Source organism: Macaca fascicularis, chromosome 19 (genome assembly GCF_037993035.2).
Source record: "Macaca fascicularis isolate 582-1 chromosome 19, T2T-MFA8v1.1".
NCBI classification, from domain to species: Eukaryota; Metazoa; Chordata; class Mammalia; order Primates; family Cercopithecidae; genus Macaca; species Macaca fascicularis.
In genome coordinates this window covers 52,346,269-52,355,108 of record NC_088393.1, presented here as the reverse complement: position 1 = coordinate 52,355,108, position 8,840 = coordinate 52,346,269, and the positions used below count along the sequence as shown (strand labels likewise).

General features: G+C 38.7%; 1 protein-coding gene across 6 annotated transcripts in view; it reads left to right on the top strand.

The window, feature by feature from the left end:
- The first annotated feature begins 356 nt into the window (after positions 1 to 356).
- Positions 357 to 8,840, top strand: part of ZNF112 (zinc finger protein 112) — a 32,899-nt gene continuing 24,415 nt past the window's right edge. For 5 of the 6 annotated variants that reach the window (XM_005589523.5, XM_005589519.5, XM_074023852.1 and 2 more), the window contains exon 1: positions 1,348 to 1,402. The gene's annotated coding sequence lies outside the window, so the exon portion shown is untranslated. Of the gene's footprint in view, positions 518 to 1,347; positions 1,403 to 8,840 lie in introns of those variants that run through there. The other variant, XM_065534576.2, reaches the window with a different exon arrangement.

The window sequence follows — 8,840 nt, the reverse complement described above, 5'->3', positions numbered from 1 at the left end:
AGATTGATCCTCTTTAATAGGTAAACCATATGTATTTTCAAAAACATTTCCTTGGAAAGGAGTTGTTAAGAATCAGATAGTCTCATCTCTTAATAGTGTCTTTTAAGCCACCGAGCATTTTCAAAGATTGGTCGTTACGTCTTTTTATTTTCACCTTCCTTTTCTTGATTGAGTCAACCCCTTTACGGTCCTCCCTAAATCATCCTGTCCTACATGAGACAACTTACAGTGTTGGCTAGATCAACAGCAGGGTGAAAATAGGTGATAGATTTTTCTCAAAGAAGAAAAAAATTTCAAGATTTTACAAGGGACTTATCCCTTCTCATAATAATAACATTTTATCTGTATCACTACAGCCCTTCCATTTGCCTTATGACTGGCATTTCATCATCAGTAGTTAAAGCAGAGGAAACGTGGGAACCATTTGCTGTTTCTGCTTACGGCCTCATCAACGGCTGCATCTGTTTTTTGTGGATTCTTGGCATCTACGTTCTTGTGGATCAACAAACACAGTATGGTAGGTAGCAACAGCACTATCAGTTTCAGACGCGTCCACACCAAAATGGAATAAAAAAGTAATCCAAAGAAAGGTTGAGATCCTGTATTCCTTAAATTCGGTGTCCAGTACAAGTCAGCCCAATTTCCTTTCAGTACCTGCATTTTTAGCGCACACATCGCTTCCATTCTGTAATTCTTTTTTTTTTCTTCCTGTATTGCAAGCTTCTCCGTTCTCTCCTTTATGGGATATTTTCTTGGTTGGTAGGTAGATAAAGTCCGATTTGGTTGAGTTTATTTGGGTTTGTGTCGCGTTTGAAGAAAAAATAAATTCAAACTCTAGGGGGAAGGCAGTAGAGCTGGACTAGCAGTAGAAAATTAGACGGCTAACCAAAAGAGAATAATAACTATACAAATACTGACTATCCAAACGAGAAAGAGACGACTTAAGGGGAAGTGCTGCCCTGCAAGAAATTCCGGGAATTGTCCATAAGATCCACAGGGTCAGAGACACACGCGCCAGGAAAGGCGCCTTTCATGCACGGTCCGCTGGGGAAAACAGAGAAACATATATTCGAGCTCTCTGTCTTTGGAAGCATTTCGGTTCCGGGAAGGGGAAGTTAAGGAATTCCTTTGGGACCCGCACATGCGAAATATGATCCAGGCTGTCAGCTTGGCAGCCTGCACTTGCGTCCCAGGCAGGCAGAGAGGTGGAGAGTTATTCTAGGAATTCTGGGAAGTGTAGTTTGGGAGCCCCGTGTAGTCGGGTAACTTCCGCTCTAGGAGGCTGAGGCCGGCTCCCTGATCCCGTCGGGAATTCTGGGAAGCGTAGTCCAGGAGGTCTCTGCAGGCAGAGCCACTTCCGCCCCAGGTACGCTAGGCCGCGGCCTTCGTTCCTCCCAGAAAGGTGAGCCCTCCCCGCCCTGCGTCCTGCTCCTTCTGTCCATACTGATGTTCCTTTTGCTGGGGGCCCGTAGCAACCGGGCAGTCGCTCTAGGGGAGGAGAATCCACTTGCGGCGAAGGGCGGGATTTGTGTTTTCTTTGAATGAGCCTTCTCCAGTGTGGGGCGGCTGGCGCATCCCCACTTAGCGCTGGGAGTTCAGGATCCTACATCGCAGGGACTGGGGATCTCCTGGGTTCTGTACTCCCCCAGCCCTTTCCCCTGGCCATCAGCCAGCTCTGCCACTTAATAGCAGTGTAATAACAGGCGCATATCTTAATCTCTCTGCCTATGTTTCTTTTTCTTAAAAATGGTACTAATATCTATCTAATGGAGTTCTTTTGAGAGTTAAATAAAAAGAGAACAGAGCCTGACAGATGGTAAAAGATGGGTCTCTTGTTATTAGCACTTTTTCATTTTCTGAGAAGCACTCAGTTCCCCGAAAGCGTCTGTGAACCCAGGATGGGGTCAGAGCTCCAGCTGCAGAGTATCCCTGGCCCTTTTCTGATCAGTGAGAGATTTTTCTTTAGGAGAGGTTCACTCCCGGCTGTCTGGGTAGTCCGCTGTAATTCATGCAGGAGTGCTGATTTCTCCCATCCTCCTTTCCTTCTTTAGCCTTCACTTCTTGAAAAAGGCTGCAGGGAGAAGGAGGGAATGATCCTTTGGCACTTGGCAGCGGAGTCTCACCTGAGTAGTACTTATCATCCTTTCTTTCCAGGGGAGACGATATTTCCTTCATTCCTTGGGAAATTCTGCTCGAAGATGCCCTGATATTTGTTCAATAAATGCAGAAACGGATGAGGGAGTACTTGGGTATGAGTAATAAAGACAGTATTTAAACATTTAGTGTTGATTATTCTAAGAGTTTGATATGAATTAACGTATTTAATCCTCACAAGAGCCCTTTGAGGCTGGGTTGGGTACTACCATTTTCATCTTAAAGATAAGCAGACACAGAGCATAGGCTGGTTTAGGTCACCCAGGTGGTAAGAGCCTGAGCTGGGATTTGAATTCAAATAGTTTCCATCCATTGCTTTAGTTCTTGATGTGTTTAGTATCAGCTTCAGAAGACATGTTTGGATTTTTCTTTTTTCTTTTTTTTTTTTTTGAGACGGAGTCTCGCTCTGTCCCCCAGGTTGGAGTGCAGTGGCATGATCTCGGCTCACTGCAAGCTCCGCCTCCCGGGTTTATACCATTCTCCTGCCTCAGCCTCCGGAGTAGCTGGGACTACAGGCGCCCGCCACCGCGCCCGGCTAAATTTTTGTATTTTTAGTAGAGACGGGGTTTCACCGTGGTCTCGATCTCCTGACCTTGTGATCCGCCCGCCTCGGCCTCCCAAAGTGCTGGGATTACAGGCGTGAGCCACCGCGCCCGGCCATGTTTGGATTTTTCTAGAGGACCCTGAAAGCAAGGTTAATGAGCTTTGAATTTTTGATGTTGTTTTAGTTATCTGTAATTTAATTTTACTTGAAATATTTATGGTTCACATTCTAATTATATAAATGATTGCATATTGTAAAAGATTAAGAAAGTATAGAAAGTGTAAAAGAAAAAAATTAATTATGCTAACCACAGGCTATAACAATAACAATATTAATATTTCAATATTTTCCTCTTCGGTAGACTTCTTTTTGAATTTTTACCCATGTTTAACCAAATAAGCTTCATAGCTTTAATTTTCCCTTAAGTTTTTACTACGGAAATTTATAAGCATAGCCAAATGTAATATGACTAAAATAATTCTGTGGAAGCATCACCCAGCTTCAACCCTTGTTAACATTTGCCAATCTTGTATCAACGCCCCGTCCCTATTTTTTTGTTTCCGTATTTTAAAGCAAATCTCTAACATCGACTTAGTATAATATTGTTTGATTGATTGTCATAATTGTCAAACATTGAGGATCATAAATTGCTTATATCCAAGACCGTGAAAGGGAAATGCCAGCAGCTACTCTAAGGTTTTCATTCGTTGCAGCTTACAGAATGGTCCTTACTTGGGAAAGCTAGGGGATGCAAGAGAGTTGTATCTTGGAGAAGGATGGTGATGAATTTTGTGTTCCAGTATAGAGTCTGCCTTGCCTAAGTCTTGTAACTCTTTGTTTCTTATTTCTCTGTATCTATATCTATACACTGAAAGTTCTTCTATTTCTGGGACCATGTCATATTTTCCTTTGTGTGCCCAGTACACCGTACAAGGTTGTTAAAGGTTTATGGTTAGAGTAGCTACTCAACAGACAGCTGGCATCAAGGATTTGCAGTGTAGAATTGGACTTAGGTATCAAAATAGAATAGGAATAACCCCTGGAGATATTCCTTAATCTCACTGAATATTGGTAGGTTATAGAATCCACCAACTATTTCAGAGTATTGAAGAGTTGAAGAACAATGATTGGTTATGTTTTGATAATCTAAAAAAAATTTCCTAAGAAACCAGTTGTTAGAAATGATAACATTTATAGACCATGCCTTATAACTAAGGTCGTGTTTCCAGGTTTTTAAAACAAGTTTTTAAAAAATGTTTCTACAGTAAAATTGGCTATTTTGTTATTTTTGGTGTACAATTCTATTACAACACAGGTATAGTTTGTATAACAACTACCATAGTCAGAAAAAGAACAGTTCCATCACCCCAAAAACTCCCCTCATGTCTTCCCTCATAATCACCCCTCACCATATCTGTAACCACTGGCAACTACCATCACCACTAAAACTCTATTTTTGTCTTTTTGAGAATGTCATGTAAATGAACTGATGCTGTATGTAAAATTTGAGACCTGATTCTTTTACTTAGCAAATTGCTCTTGACATTCATCCAAGTTGTTGTATGTATCAATACTTCATTTCTGTTTACTTCTGTTTAACAGAAGTATCCACTTTATGCATATATCACAGTTTATCTATTCACTGGTTGATAGACTTTTTCCCCTACTTTTTGGCATTTATGAAGAGAGCTGATATAAACATTCATGTACAGTTTTTTGTGCTTATTTCTGTAGGGTATGAAGCCAGGAGTGGGGTTACTGAGTCATATGGGAAATGTATGTTTAAGAAACTGCCAAACTGTAGTATCTGTACCATTTTGCATTCCCACTAATGATGTAAAGTTCCAGTTTATTTACATCTTCATCAGCACTTAGTATTTTTCTTATTTTTAAAAAAATTTTAGCCATTCTAAGCATTGTGACTTTAATTTACTTTTCCCTAATGGCTAATGGTGTTCAGCAGATATTTCTTTTTGTTGTTGTTGTTTCTCTGCCATCCTTATATCTTCTTTGCTGTAGTGTCTGTATGCATGCTTTGCCCAGTTTTACATTGGGTTATATTTTTCCTATTGTTGATTTTTGAGAGCTATTTATATATTCTGGATGTAAGTCCTTTGTTGGATGTGTGATTTGCAAATATTTCTTCTCAGCCTGTAGCTTGTCTTTTCATTCTCTTAATAGTGTCTTTACAAAAGTTTCTAATTTTAATGACATCTGATTTATCAATGTTATCTTTTTTGGATTGTGCTTTTGATGTCATCTCTAAGAAGCCTGCCTAGCCGCAGGTCATGAAGATTTTCTCTTGTTCTAGAAGTTTTACGGTTTCACACTTAAATCTGTGATCCATTTTGAGTTAACTTTTTTATAATACGTGATGGTTAAGTTGGGGTATATTTCTTTACATATGAATGACCAACCACCCCAACACCACTTGTTCGGGTTTATTTCTGTACCGTGTTCTGCTAAATTGATCTATGTGTATATCTCTTCACCAGTACCAAGATATCATATTTACTGTAGCTTGATAGTAAATCTTAAGACTGGATAGTTTGATTCCTCCCAATTTATTCTTTTTTTCCAAAATTGTTTTTAGCGATTCTGGTTCCTTTGCCTTTCCATATGCATTTTAGAATTGGCTTATTTACATCTACCAAATATTTAGCTGGGATTTTCATTGACATTGTGTTAAATCAGTAGATCTGTGTTTATCACATTGAGTTTTCCAGTTCATGAATATAACATGTCCCTTCATTTAAGTGTTCTTTAATTTCTTGCATTAGTGTTTCATGATTTTCTGAATATAGATCTACACGTTTTGTTTAGACATATGTTACATTACATAATATATAATTTATTCTTCTAGAGCTATTTTAAATCATATTGTTTTAAAATTTTGGTTTCCGGCCGGGTGCAGTGGCTCACGCCTGTAATCCCAGCACTTTGGGAGGCTGAGGCAGGTGGATCACGAGGTCAGGAGATCGAGACCATCCTGGCTAACATGGTGAAACCCCATCTCCACTAAAAAATACAAAAAAATTAGCTGGTACTGGTGATGGTCGCCTGTAGTCCCAGCTACTCGGGAGGCTGAGGCAGGAGAATGGCGTGAACCCGGGAGGCGGAGCTTGCAGTGAGCCGAGATTGGGCCACTGCACTCCAGCCTGGGCAACAGAGCAAGACTCCGTTTCAAAAATAATAGTAATAATAAAAAAATAAAAATTTTGGTTTCCAGTTGTACATTGTTAGTGTATAGAAATACACCTGATTTTTATGCATTGACCTTGTATTCTCTGGCGTTGCTATACTCACTAGAAATTTTTGTTTTTTGGTAGATTCCTTGGGATTTTCCGTAGAGACACATGTTGTGTATTATTAATAGGGTCAGTTTGACTTCTTCCTTTCTAATCTGTATTCCTTTCTAATCTAATCTTTTCCTTGCCTCACTACACTGGCTGATTTTCAGTACAGTGTTGAATAGGTATGTCAAGAGTACACATCTCTGCCTTGTTTCTGATCATAGGGGAAAGCATTTTTATAAGTTCCATTATATTTTTAGTCTGCGAAAGTTCTGTCATGAGTGGATGTTGTATTTTGTCAAATGCTTTTTCTGCTTCACTTTTACTGGAGCTGGTGATTGTTGTGCACTTAAAAGTTTGACAACTACCTGTAGAACAGCCTTATTTAATTTTTTAACATTTGTTGTTTAACTTATCTACTTATGGAGAATTTATTCTTTTTGGTGTACATTTCTGAGTTTTGGCAATTGCATTGTCATGTAGACTTCACCACCACAATCAAGATTCACTAGAATGCCCAGAAACATGCCCTTGTGGTACCTTTTTGTAGTCAAACTCTTCCCCAACTCTTAACCCCTGGAAACCCCTGGTTTACTCCCCAACCCCATTGCCTTTTCTGTAACATCACATGAACGAATCAATGCAGTATGTAGAATTGTGAGTGATTTTTTCCACTTTTCTCTTTGATTTCTCTCATCAGTATTTTGTGTTTGTGTCTTTGAAGGAATTAAACCATTTCATGTATCACTTTGAATTCATTAATGTGAATTCATTTATGTTTCTAATGCCTGTTAAGTCTGTAGTGATATCTCTTCTTTCATTCTCGATTTTGGTAATTTGTGTCTTTTTTGTTCTTCATCTGGAGTTTAATTTTTACTAGTCTTTGCAAAGAACCCCCTGTGGGTTGAATTAATTTTGTCCAGGAGCCAGCAAACCTGTTTTTTTAGGCCCAGACTGTAAATATTTCCGTTTTTCCAGTTAACTAGAAATATCAGTACCATTATTTAGGTATTTATATAATGAAAGGAAACTTTAATTGACAAAATTTAAGATATAATGATTGAGTACAACTTAATTGAAGTTCAAGGTTGCTATTCCCTGTCATCAAAATTGACTGTAAATGTTCATCTGTTAATGCTGACTTGTAATGAGATTTTATGTATTTTATCTTTGAAAAGAACTTTTTTAAACAAATAGGTCCTACCAAGTACTGATACTAATCCACAAGCAAATGATTTCAATTGTGAATATTAATGAGTTGAAAGATGTGGTAAACTGAATAATAACTCCCTAAATATATTCATATCCTAATTTCCAGAGCTTGTGAATGTTACTTCACATGGTATGAGAGATTTACTGGTGTGATTAAACTTATGGATTTTAAGATGCGTAGGTTATCCTGGATTATCTGGTTGGGCCCAGTGTAATTACAAGGATTCTTATAAGAGAAAAGCAGAAGGATCACAGTTAGAAGAAAGTGACATGATTAACAGAAGCAGAAATTGGAGTGCTGCAGCCATAAGCCAAGGAATTCCAGCAGCCTCAGGTGCTGGAGAGGATGTGGAGAAATAGGAACACTTTTACACTGTTGGTGGGATTGTAAACTAGTTCAACCATTATGGAAAACAGTATGGCGATTCCTCAAGGATCTAGAACTAGATGTACCATATGACCCAGCCATCCCATTACTGGGTATATACCCAAAGGATTATAAATCATGCTGCTCTAAAGACACATGCACACGTATGTTTATTGCGGCACTCTTCACAATAGCAAAGACTTGGAATCAACCCAAATGTCCATCAGTGACAGACTGGATTAAGAAAATGTGGCACATATACACCATGGAATAGTATGCAGCCATAAAAAAGGATGAGTTTGTGTCCTTTGTAGGGACATGGATGCAGCTGGAAACCATCATTCTTAGCAAACTATCACAAGAACAGAAAACCAAACACCACATGTTCTCACTCATAGGTGGGAACTGAACAATGAGATCACTTGGACTCGGGAAGGGGGACATCACACACCGGGGCCTATCATGGGGAGGAGGGAGGGGGGAGGGATTGCATTGGGAGTTATACCTGATGTAAATGACGAGTTGATGGGTGCTGACGAGTTGATGGGTGCAGCACAGCAACATGGCACAAGTATACATATGTAACAAACCTGCACATTATGCACATGTACCCTGGAACTTAAAGTATTATAATAATTAAAAAAAAAAAAAAAAAAAAGAAAAGGCAAGGAAATGGATTCCAGTGAGAAGCAACCAGTCCTGCTGACACCTTGACTTTAACCCAAGGAAACTGATTTTAGACTTCTGATCTCCATAACTAATAAAGAATAAATTGCATTATTTTAAGTCACCAAGTTTGTGGTAATTTATTATAGCAGCAATAGAAACTAATACAGAAGACATTTAAAGAATTCTTGTAGACTCTTGATATTTACCTTTTAGTATGTCACTACATTTCAGAATAATCACTTCCAGTGGAAGGTTGGGAGAATTATGCAGTGTGCAATGAAATGGACTTTGAAATGTGGAAAGGTCCTTTGCACTTGCATCAAGGTCTGAAAACACTGTTACAATTCTGAAGTTTGGGCTCAGATAATATATATGCTACAAATTTATGTGAGAATTGACATAACAACTTTTGACAGCACTGGAAATTTGTAAAGTAGCTTAGCATTACCTGTGATTCAGACATTAATTTGTCTTTGAAATAATTCTCCTACACTATACGCTTCACAAATAAGTACTGTTTTGCCTTCTAATTTTAGGTTGAATTCATTAAGAAACATTATCAAGTCTGCAGCTAAAGCTAATTTCCAATGTCATTCACGCT